Source organism: Triticum aestivum, chromosome 5A, assembly GCF_018294505.1.
Source record: "Triticum aestivum cultivar Chinese Spring chromosome 5A, IWGSC CS RefSeq v2.1, whole genome shotgun sequence".
NCBI classification, from domain to species: Eukaryota; Viridiplantae; Streptophyta; class Magnoliopsida; order Poales; family Poaceae; genus Triticum; species Triticum aestivum.
In genome coordinates, this window is record NC_057806.1 from 29,318,311 (window position 1) to 29,331,597 (window position 13,287).

Consider the following 13,287-nt stretch of genomic DNA (forward strand, 5'->3'; position numbering starts at 1 on the left):
TTGTCAGCTTCGCATGCCACTGCGCACCGTTGGCTGCACAGCCTCCCGCCACGCGCGCCCGGAGAGGCCCCCAGAGCGACACGTTGGTGGATGCGCTGGAGCGTGGGCGCAGAGTGGCCGCCTGCCGCGGCAAGCGCCTTGCCGCTGTTGTTATCTCGCCGGGTCCAGAAGCTCGTCGCTCACCGGGCCTCGGGGTACCTTATTTAGTCTTCCCGGCAAGCTCCTCTTGTCGGGGCCTTGTTGCCTTGCCGGAGCGCATGGCGCGTCGCGGCAAGTTCCTTGGAGCGCCTTGGTTGGCCTTCCCGACAAGCTCCTCTTGCCGGGGTCTTGTCTCCTTAGCTTAAATACTTTGTTCTTGAATGGCTCCAAGGGAAACTTGGGGGATCTTGGCGTTCGCCCGGCAAGCCTTTGCAGCGGGGTGCTGCAACTGCCCGTGCACAAGTTCGGGGTACTAGGGTACCCCTATTCTAGTACACCGACAGGTACATACCCTCAGCCCCGAGGGAGAACTACTCCCTCCTCATCATGGAGAGCACCGGGATGATGAAGATGGCCATCGGAGAGGGATTGCCCCCTCCGGCAGGGTGCCGGAACGGGTCTAGACTGGCTTTCGGTGGCTACAGAGGCTTCTGGCGGCGGAACTCCCGATCTATTGTGTTCTCCGGAAGTTTTACGATACATAGGTATATATGGGTACAACGGGTACGTCGGTGGACCGAAGGGGGGGCCACGAGGCAGGGGGGTGGGCCCCAGGGGTGGGCGCGCCCCCTACCCTCGTGATCACCTCCTTCATCTTCTGACGTAGGGTCCAAGTCTATCCGGTAGGTTTCCTTCCAAAAATAAATTCTCAAGTTGATTTCGTTCCGTTTCGACTCCGTTTGATATTCCTTTTTTCGAAACACTGAAATAGGCATAAAACAGCAAATCTGGGCTGGGCCTCCGGTTAATAGGTTAGTCCCAAAAGTAATATAAAATTGGATAATAAAGCCCAATATTGCCCAAAACAGTAGATAATATAGGATGGAGCAATCAAAAACTATAGATACGTTGGAGACGTATCAGCATCCCCAAGCTTAATTCCTGCTCGTCCTCGAGTAGGTAAATGATAAAAATAGAATTTTTGATGCGGAGTGCTACTTGGCATAATTTCAATGTGATTCTTCTTAATTGTGGTATGAATATTCAGATCCATAAGATTCAAGAGAAAAGTTCATATTGACATAAAAATGATAATACTTCAAGCATACCAACAAACTAATCATGTCTTCTCAAAATAACATGGTCAAAGAAAGCTATCCCTACAAAATCATATAGTCTGGCTATGCTCTATCTTCACCACACAAAATATTTAAATCATGCACAACCCTGATGACAAGCCAAGCAATTGTTTCATACTTTTGATGTTCTCAAACTTTTTCAATCTTCACGCAATACATGAGCGTGAGCCATGGATATAGCACTATAGGTGGAATAGAGTGGTGGTTGTGGAGAAGACAAAAAGGGAGAAGATAGTCTCACATCAACTAGGCGTATCAATGTGCTATGGAGATGCCCATCAATAGATATCAATGTGAGTGAGTAGGGATTGCCATGCAACGGATGCACTAGAGCTATAAGTGTATGAAAGCTCAAAAAGAAACTAAGTGGGTGTGCATCCAACTTGCTTGCTCACGAAGACCTAGGGCACTTTGAGGAAGCCCATCATTGGAATATACAAGTCAAGTTCTATAATGAAAGATTCCCACTAGTATATGAAAGTGAAAACATAGGAGACTCTCTATCATGAAGATCATGGTGCTATTTTGAAGCACAAGTGTGGTAAAAGGGTAGTAGCATTGCCCCTTCTCTCATTTTTTTATTTTTTTATTTGGGACTTCTCCTCTCTTTTTTATGGCCTCTTTTTTTATTTGGGCTTCTTTGGCCTCTTTTATTTTTTTATTTTCGTCCGGAGTCTCATCCCGACTTGTGGGGGAATCATAGTCTCCATCATCCTTTCCTCACTGGGACAATGCTCTAATAATGATGATCATCACACTTTTATTTTTCTTACAACTCAAAAATTACAACTCGATACTTAGAACAAGATATGACTCCATATGAATGCCTCACGCGGTGTACCGGAATGTGCAATGATGCATGAGTGACATGTATGAAAGAATTATGAATGGTGGCCTTGCCACAAATACGATGTCAACTACATGATCATGCAAAGCAATATGACAATGATGAAGCGTGTCATAATAATGGAATGGTGGAAAGTTGCATGGCAATATATCTCTAAATGGCTATGGAAATGCCATAATAGGCAGGTATGGTGGCTGTTTTGAGGAAGGTATATGGTGGGTTTATGGTACCGGCAAAAGTTGCGCGGTACTAGAGAGGCTAGCAATGGTGGAAGGGTGAGAGTGCGTATAATCCATGGACTCAACATTAGTCATAAAGAAATCATATACTTATTGCAAAAATCTACAAGTTATCAAAGCAAAGTGTTATGCGCATGCTCCTAGGGGGATAGATTGGTAGGAAAAGACCATCGCTCGTCCCGACCACCACTCATAAGGAAGGCAATCAATAAATAAATCATGCTCCGACTTCATCACATAACGGTTCACCATACGTGCATGCTACGGGAATCACAAACTTCAACACAAGTATTTCTCAAATTCATAACCACTCAACTAGCATGACTCTAATATCACCATCCTCATATCTTAAAACAATTATCAAGTATCAAACTTCTCATAGTATTCAACACACTCATAAGAGAGTTTTATTATTAATCTTGCATACCAAGCATATTAGGATTTTAAGCAAATTACCATGCATTAAGACTCTCAAATTATCTAAGTGAAGCATGAGGGTTCATCTATTTCTATAAAATAAAACCACCACCGTGCTCTAAAAGGATATAAGTGAAGCACTAGAGCAAACGACAAACTACTCCGAAAGATATAAGTGAAGATCAATGAGTAGTCGAATAATTATGCAACTATGTGAAGACTCTCTAACATTTAATAATTTCAGATCTTGGTACTCTATTCAAACAGCAAGAAAAGCAAAGTAAATTGACATCTAAGAATAGCAAACATCATGTGAACAAGCAAAAACTTAGGATCAACCGATACTAACCGATAGTTGTTGAAGAAGAAAGGTGGGATGCCAACCGGGGCATCCCCAAGGTTAGACGCTTGAGACTTCTTTAAATATTATCTTGGAGTGCCTTGGGCATCCCCAAGCTTTAGCTTTTTTGTCTCCTTAATTCCTCTCATATCACGGTCTCCCTAAATCTCAAAAGCTTCATCCACACAAAACTCAACAAGGACTCGTGAGATAAGTTAGTATAAACCATTGCAAAAACCATATCATACTCTACTGTAGAAAATAATAAAATTATTATTCAACATTGCATACTAAATGTCTCTGCATATTTAATAGTCCTATCCTCAAATAGAATCATTAAGGAAGCAAACATATGCAAACAATGCAAACATACCAGCAATCTGCCTAAACAGGACAGTCTGTAAAGAATGCAGCAACATCCATACTTCCCTAGCTCCAAAAATTATGAACGAAAATTCCCACTGTAGTAAATTTATCAGAGCTTAATATGCAAAAGGTTTCAACATTTTATCACATTCTTACTTTTCTAGGGAATTATTGCAACAGCGGTAAACTTTCTATTTTCAAACAGCAACATGTATACTTGTAACATAGGCATAGTAAAAGCTATCAATGACACTGTTATTGAAATAAAAGATGCAAAACATTGTCCTAAATAACAGCAAGCAAATCCTAACAAAATAAATTGACGCTCCAAGCAAAACACATATCATGTGGTGAATAAAAATATAGCTCCAAGTAAAGTTACCGATGAACGAAGACGAAAGAGGGGATGCCTTCCGGGGCATCCCCAAGCTTAGGCTCTTGGCTATCCTTATTCCATAGTCCATCGAATCCTTACCCAAAACTTGAAAACTTCACAACACAAAACTTAACAGAAAACTCCTAAGCTCCATTAGTACAAGAAAATAAATCACCACTTCAAGGTACTGTAATGAACTCATTATTTATTTATATTGGCGTTAAACCTACTGTATTCCAACTTCTCTATGGTTTATAAACTATTTTACTAGCCATAGATTCATCAAAACAAGTAAACAACACATGAAAAAGAGAATCTATCAAAAACAGAACAGTCTGTAGTAATATGGATCAAACGTATACTTTTGGAACTCATAAAATTCTCAAATAAATTGCTGAACCTGAGGAATTTATCTGTTAATCATCTGCAAAAAGAATTAACTAAATAGCACTCTCCAAATAAAAGTGACAGCAGTTCTCGTGAGCGCTAAAGTTTCTGTTTTTTACAGCATGATCAACAAGACTCTCCCCAAGTCTTCCCAAAGGTTCTACTTGGCACAAACACTAATTAAAAGCATAAAACCACATATAAACAGAGGCTAGATGAATTATTTATTACTAAAAAGTAACAAAAATAAAGTTGGGTTGCCTCCCAACAAGCGCTATCATTTAATGCCCCTAGCAAGGCATGATGATTTCAACGATGCTCACATAAAAGATAGGAATTGAAACATAAAGAGAGCATCATGAAGAATATGACTAGCACATTTAAGTCTAACATACTTCCTATGCATAGGGGTTTTGTGAGCAAACAACTTGTGGGAACAATAATCAACTTGCATAGGAAGGTAAAACAAGCATAACTTCAAAATTTTAAGCACATAGAGAGGAAACTTGTTATTATTGCAATTCCTACAAGCATATATTCCACCCTCATAATAATTTTCAGTACCATCATGAATGAATTCAACAATATAACCAGCACCTAAAGCATTCTTTTCATGATCTACAAGCATGCAAAATTTAGTACTCTCCACACTAGCAAAATTCTTGTCATGAATAATAGTGGGAGCAAACTCAACAAAATAACTATCATGTGATTGAAAATTAAGATCAAGATGACAAGTTTCATGGTTATCATTATTCTTTAAAGCATACGTGTCATCACAATAATCATCATAGATAGGAGGCATGCTTTCATCATAATATATTTGCTCATCAAAACTTGGGGGACAAAAAATATCATCTTCATCAAACATAGCTTCCCCAATCTTGTGGCTTTGCATATCATTAGCATCATGGATATTCAAGGAATTCATACTAACAACATTGCAATCATTCTCATCATTCAAATATTTAGTGCCAAACATTTTATAGATTTCTTCTTCTAGCACTTGAGCACAATTATCCTTTCCATCATACTCACGAAAGATATTAAAAAGGTGAAGCGTATGAGACAAACTCAATTCCATTTTTTATAGTTTTCTTTTGTAAACTAAACTAGTGATAAAACAAGAAACTAAAAGACTCGATTGCAAGATCTAAAGATATACCTTCAAGCACTCACCTCCCCGGCAACGGCGCCAGAAAAGAGCTTGATGTCTACTACACAACCTTCTTCTTGTAGACGTTGTTGGGCCTCCAAGTACAGAGGTTTGTAGGACAGTAGCAAATTTCCCTCAAGTGGATGCCCTAAGGTTTATCAATCCGTAGGAGGCGTAGGATGAAAATGGTCTCTCTCAAGCAACCCTGCAACCAAATAACAAAGAGTCTCTTGGGTCCCCAACACACCCAATACAACGGTAAATTGTATAGGTGCACTAGTTCGGCGAAGAGATGGTGAAACAAGTGGTATATGGATAGTAGATAAAGGTATTTGTAATCTGAAAATATAAAAACAGCAAGGTAACTAATGGTAAAAGTGAGCGTAAACGGTATTGCAATGCTAGGAAACAAGGCCTGGGGTTCATACTTTCGCTAGTGTAAGTTCCCTCAACAATACTAACATAATTGGATCACATAACTGTCCCTCAACATGCAACAAAGATTCACTCCAAAGTCACTAATAGCGGAGAACGAACGAAGAGATTATGGTAGGGTACGAAACCACCTCAAAGTTATTTTTTTCCAATCAATCCGTTGGGCTATTCCTATAAGTGTCACAAACAGCCCTAGAGTTCGTACTAGAATAACACCTTAAGACACAAATCCATTATAACCCTAATGTCACCTAGATACTCCAATGTCACCTCAAGTATCCGTGGGTATGATTATACAATATGCGTCACACAATCTGAGAATCATCTATTCAACCAACACAAAGGACCTCAAAGAGTGCCCCAAAGTTCTTCCGGAGAATCACGACGAAAACGTGTGCCAACCCCTATGCATAGGTTCATGGGCGGAACCCGCAAGTTGATCACCAAAACATACATCAAGTGAATCATGTGATATCCCATTGTCACCACAGATATCCACGGCAAGACATACATCAAGTGTTCTCAAATCTTTAAAGACTCAATCCGATAAGATTACTTCAAAGGGGAAACTCGATTCATTACAAGAGAGAAGAGGGGGAGGAGAAACATAAGATCCAACTATAATAGCAAACCTCGCGATACATCAAGATAGTGCCAAATCAAGAACATGAGAGAGAGAGAGAGAGAGATCAAACACCTAGCTACTGGTACATACCCTCAGCCCCGAGGGAGAACTACTTTCTCCTCGTCATGGAGAGAACCAGGATGATGAAGATGGCCACTGGAAAGGGATTGCCCCCTCCGGCAGGGTGCCGAAACGGGTCTAGATTGGCTTTCGGTGGCTACGGAGGCTTCTTGCAGCGGAACTCCCGATCTATTGTGTTCTCCGGAAGTTTTACGATACATAGGTATATATGGGTACAAGGGGTACGTCGGTGGACCGAAGGGGGGGCACGAGGCAGGGGGCGCACCCCAGGGGGGTGGGCGCGCCCCTACCCTCGTGAGCACCTCCTTAATCTTCTAACGTAGGGTCCAAGTCTATCCGGTAGGTTTCCTTCCAAAAATAACTTCTCCAGTTGATTTTGTTCCGTTTCGACTTCGTTTGATATTCCTTTTCTTCGAAACACTGAAATAGGCATAAAACGGCAAATCTGGGCTGGGCCTCTGGTTAATAGGTTAGTCCCAAAAGTAATATAAGAGTGGATAATATAGCCCAATATTGCCCAAAACAGTAGATAATATAGCATGGAGCAATCAAAAATTATAGATACGTTGGAGACGTATCAGTACCACAACCACTTGACTCAACTGGGAGTTAATCTTCCTAATGATAGTGTCATTGACAGAGTTCTTCAATCACTGCCACAAAGCTACAAAAGCTTCATGATGAATTATAAGATGCAAGGGATGGATAAGACAATTCCTGAGCTCTTCGCAATTTCTAAAGGCTGCGGAGGTAGAAATCAAGAAGGAGCATCATCAAGTGTTGATGGTTAACAAGACCACCAGTTTCAAGAAAAAGGGCAAAGGAAAGAAGAGGAACTTCAAGAAGAACGACAAGCAAGTTGCTGCTCAAGTGAAGAAGCCCAAGTCTGGACCTAAGCCTAAGACTGAGTGCTTCTACTGCAAAGGGACTAGTCACTGGAAGCGGAACTGCCCCAAGTATTTGGCGGATAAGAAGGATGGCAAAGTGAAAGGTATATTTAATATACATGTTATTGATGTGTACCTTACTCATGCTCGTAGTAGCGCCTGGGTATTTGATAATGGTTCTGTTGCTCATATTTGCAACTCAAAACAGGGGCTACGGATTAAATGAAGTTTGGCTAAGGACGAGGTGACGATGCGCATGGGAAATGGTTCCAAAGTCGATGTGATCGCCGTCGGCACGCTACCTCTACATCTACCGTCGGGATTAGTTTTAGACCTAAATAATTGTTATTTGGTGCCAGCGTTGAGCATGAACATTATATATGGATCTTGTTTGATGTGAGACGGTTATTCATTTAAATCAGAGAATAATGGTTGTTCTATTTATATGAGTAATACCTTTTACGGTCATGCACCCTTGATGAATGGTCTATTTTTGTTGAATCTCGATAGTAGTGAAACACATATTCATAATATTGAATCCAAAAGATACAAGTTGAATAATGATAGTGCAACTTATTTGTGGCACTGCCGTTTAGGTCATATTGGTGTAAAGCGCATGAAGAAACTCCATGCTAATGGGATTTTGGAATCACTTGATGCTTGCGAACCATGCCTCATGGGAAAGATGACTAAGACTCCATTCTCCGGAACAATGGAGTGAGCAATTAACTTGTTGGAAATAATACATACTGATGTATGCGGTCCAATGAGTGTTGAGGCTCGCGGCGAGTATCATTATTTTATGACCTTCATACATGATTTGAACAGATATGGGTATATCTACTTGATGAAACATAAATCTGAAACATTTGAAAAGTTCAAAGAATTTCAGAGTGAAGTGGAAAATCATCATAAAAAGAAAATAAAGTTTCTACTATCTGATCGTAGAGGTGAATATTTGAGTTATGAGTTTGGTCTTCATTTGAAACAATGTGGAATAGTTTTGCAACTCATGCCACCTGGAACACCATAGCGTAATGGTGTGTTCGAACGTCGTAACGGCACTTTCTTAGATATGGTGCGATCTATGATGTCTCTTACTGATTTACCGCTACCATTTTGGGGTTATGATTTAGAGACGGCTGCATTCACATTAAATAGGTAAACATCTAAATCCGTTGAGGCGACACTATATGAACTGTGTTTGGCAAGAAACCCAAGTTGTCGTTTCTTAAAGTTTGGGGCTGTGATCACTACTGCAGGATGCTGCTAACGCGACACTACGATCAAAGACCCTTCAACGAAACTATGTGCGATGCAATAATCGCAAACAGTGGTGTAAAAAACCCGTCAAAAAGGTGCAAAACGTTTCCGATGACAGATGCATCAAACACAGTTCAGATTTTAGTTGTGTGTGCGATGCAGGGCATATGGTTCAGTTCAATATACTGTTTGCAATGAGGTGGAATAAAAGAAATTATCAGCCAGATGGAGGTGTGTGCGATATACAGCATACGGCTCACTCGGATGAACTGTTTGTGATTAGGCAACACAAAAGAAATGGTCGGCCAGATCAAGGTGTGTGCGATATACGGCATGCGGTTCACTCGGATGAACTTTTTGCGTTGAGACAAGAGAACAGAAACGGTCAGGCGGATTAAGGTGTGTGCGATGTACAGCATATAGTTCACTCGAATGAACTGTTTGTGATTAGGCAACACAAAAGAAACGGTCAGCCAGATCAAGGTGTGTGCGATATACGGCATGCAGTTCACTCGGCCTTGTCGTCAGTGTGTGACCTCTGTGGCAACCGTTCTCTCCCCACTAGCCTCTTCTTGTACCGTGGCAACCGTCCACCGCCTCTTCGCCTTTCCCTCTCGATTTGGACTGCTGTCGCATGCTCTTCCTCCCTCCATTTGCCTTCACCCTTCCTTCTGCCATTGTTCGATCATCTTCTCCATGGAGGGAACAGGACGAAAACGACCCCATTATTCTTGCCCCGATCTGAAAGATGACATGGTGGAGGAACTCATTGATCGGTGTGACATCATCACCTTGGCTAGCATCGCAGGTTCGTTCAAGACCATTGTTGACTCAACTAATTAATAACATCATTACAAGCTACCCAAGGGTCCAGGAGCGGTTTGATCTCCCCTATCTTGTTGGTTGTGAACCTGCTGACTGGCGCGAGCACGATGGAAGCCTCGCCATTTGCAAGTTGATGCCGCTTGATAATGATATGAGTGATGTTAAGATGCCATTGCTTGAGGTCAAGGCTTTGGCAGGCGGAAATGAAGATTGGGTTGCTTATATTGGGTACAAATACGAGTGGGAACTTGTGAATGTGTATACTCGTCACCGGGTTCCACTTCCAAAAATCTCAGACTGCCCAGAGGTTGAGCACACAGATGACCTACGTGAGTTCAAATACGATCATGGTAACTATCGTCTACGGAAGATAGCAATTTGTCGAGTTCCCAACCGCTCTTGGGATTACACGAACTATGAAGTTGTTGCTATCTTCGACAAGCTTGTTGCCTTCCTTACTTGCACGCCTCAATGGATATTGCTCAAAAATCAATTTCTGTATAGTACTGTGATGCAATTCAATACGAGGGTCTTGTGTTTGCTGCCACCACTCGTGGCACTGTTTTTGCATGGAATCATCATGCTTTCGGTATGTTTCTCTTCCACCGTAATTATTATTGTTTCATCCACATGCATGCGGATTAGCTAGTTTCCCTTTATTAATTAATTAACCTTCTTGTGTTTGCAAGGTCCTGTGAACATTCCTCCACCTATACTTGAAAAAAAATATAACTAAGGGGGAGATGACGATGCTGATGATCACGAGCATGACCCATATATTCAGTGGCGCCTGGCAACTTATTCTGATGGATCACCTCTTCTTGTCTGTATATAGGGCACTGCTGATGTTACTAAGGAAGCAGGAGTTGTCTCGCATGGTCACACTCTCCGGACCTATTCCAACATCCGTTGTAGGGTATTCGGGATGGATACTAGTGTACTAGCGCCAACACCTTCCCCCTGGTTCAGTATTGGAGGTCTTGGAGGAAACTCGCTCTTCCTTGGACAAAACTATCCGATGATGGTGAAAGGCGGTGATCCAGCTGTTGTTGACACAATGTTACTACCATTTATGAGAAGCAATTGTATCTATAGCTCGGTCATTGCTATGCTTCCCTACCATTGCACTATGGGTCCTATCATAGCCCGCTTGAGCCTGGAAGATCATTCCTGCGTTGCTCTCGAGATTGACAGTAGCAGGCCCTTTCCTGAGAATCACTTCTGGTTCAAAGCAAGCGTTTCCAAAGCCGACGAGTGGTTGAGCTGAATTTCATTTCACCGCTTTGTTATTTGTTGTGTGAGAAAAACTTTATTTTACTAGCTAGAATGTTTTGTTGGAAATGATCTATAATCCAACGTGTATCCTTGTTGTTGTTGTGGGTTGATGACTTGTTGTATGTAATCAGTGGTACATTTGCATATGCGTCCATCAACTCACGCCTGCTAGTGGTGTCCATATAAATAGTGCTAGTGATTTTAGTTACAAAAATAAGACAGTGCTAGTGATTTTTAGCTGCATATTTTGAAAAATCATCATGTTACAAGGTTGACAAATGGCAATATTACTAGATAAACAAATGTCAATCTTTCCAGTTTGACAAATGGCAACATACCCATAATGACAGATGCAAATCTTACCCAATTGTTTCTACGTGGTTGCACATGGGTCATGCAAAACAACCGTTTGTGTTGAAGGGATGCAGAAATCCTGCTCGACACATTTTCCCTTGGCTTCCTGGGGAAGCTCTCGGTTTGCATATGGGTGTTCTAACTAAAACGTTTGCGATGAGTATTTTATATTTAAAAATCATTGACATTTTTTTCACAAGAAAATCATTTGTTAAGTCTGTACATTAAGAGAGAAAATGCAAGTTCGTTCAAACCACATATTTCATTCAGTCACACTGCGAATTTATATTCATATCATCGAGAATTCGAGATACAGTATTAAACCCCCAAAAAAACTATTTCCGGCGACAGTGGAGGCGGCGTGCCGCGCCGTCGTTGTCGTTGTCGTCCTCCGGGACGCCGTTGTTGAAGTCTTCAAGGTAGCACAAAATGTTCTTCACTTGTAAATCAAACATCATGTCGTCGCACGATCGACGGGCGGGGCGCGGGAGGACGGCAATTGGCGCTGCTGAGAGGTAGCGGTTGACGGCAGCGTCCCATGCCGCTGAGGGGGGCGCACGCACAAGCACGAGTACGGGCGCGGCGGGTGCAGCCAAACGCATGAGGACCGGCACCACGGTGGGTGGAGGGGCGCGCATGGGAAGGGGCACGGGCGCGGCGGGTGCAGCCAAACGCACGGGGGCCGGTGCCACGGTGGGTGGAGGGGCGCGCACGGGCACGGGCACTGGCGCTGGCTTATACACGAGCTCACGTGGGTCCGCGGAGACCTTGTTGACGCCCATGGCTTCTAGCTCTGCGATAGTGCTCGGCGACCAGCCCATCAATGCTATGGGGCTGGTCGCTAGTGCGGGCGTGGGGATGGGAGCTAGGACGGGAGCGACGATAGCAACCGCCGCGGCCAGCTCGTTCTGGGCCATGTCCATGAGGCCCCATTCCTCCTTATTTTCTATCTCCTCTGGCTCGGAGTCGACTTCACCAAAATTGAGCACTAGTGGCAGATGATCATTCCGCGCCATGGCGTTGGTGGAGGTCAGCGGAAGGGAGGTGAATAGTAAGGCCGCCCATATTAAACAGCGGCTCGGGTGCCATTAATGGAGAGGAGGGCGGGTGGCCATGGAAGTCAAAGGGCTCGCTTCCCAGTGAGCCTACGCAGCGTACAGCTCGCACGCCTTCTCGATGAGCCTGCGCATTGGAGGATAGCTTGCACGCCTCTCGGTCAGCCTGCGCACCGTACTCCGTTAGCACGCTGATACGTATCCGTCGTATCTACTTTTCCAAACACTTTTGCCCTTGTTTTGGACTCTAACTTGCATGATTTGAATGGAACTAACCCGGACTGACATTGTTTTCAGCAGAATTGCCATGGTGTTATTTATGAGCAGAAACAAAAGTTCTCGGGATGACCTGAAACTTCACGGAACATATTTTTGGAAATAATAAAAAATCCTTGCAAAAGATGAAGACCAGGGGGCCCACACCCTAGCCACGAGGGTGGGGGCGCGCCCCCAACCTCGTGGGCCCCTTGGAGCTCCTCTGACCTCAACTCCAACTCTATATATTTGCTTTCGGGGAGAAAAAAATAAAGGAGAAGGATTCATCGCGTTTTACGATACAGAGCCGCCGCCAATCCCTAAAACCTCTCGGGAGGGCAAATCTGGAGTCCATTCGGGGCTTCGGAGAGGGGAATCTGTCGCCATCGTCATCATCAACCATCCTCCATCACCAATTTCATGATGCTCACCATCGTGCATGAGTAATTCCATCGTAGGCTTGCTGGACGGTGATGGTTGGATGAGATTTATCATGTAATCGAGTTAGATTTGTTAGGGTTTGATCCCTAGTATCCACTATGTTCTGAGATTGATGTTGCTATGACTTTGCTATGCTTAATGCTTGTCACTAGGGCCCGAGTGCCATGATTTCAGATCTGAACCTATTATGTTTTCATCAATATATGAGAGTTTTTGATCCTATCTTGCAAGTCTATAGTCACCTAGTATGTGTTATGATCCGGCAACCCCGAAGTGACAATAATCGGGACCACTCCCGGTGATGACCGTAGTTTGAGGAGTTCATGTATTCATTATGTGTTAATGCTTTTGTCCGGTACTCTATTAAAAGGAGGCCTTAATATCCC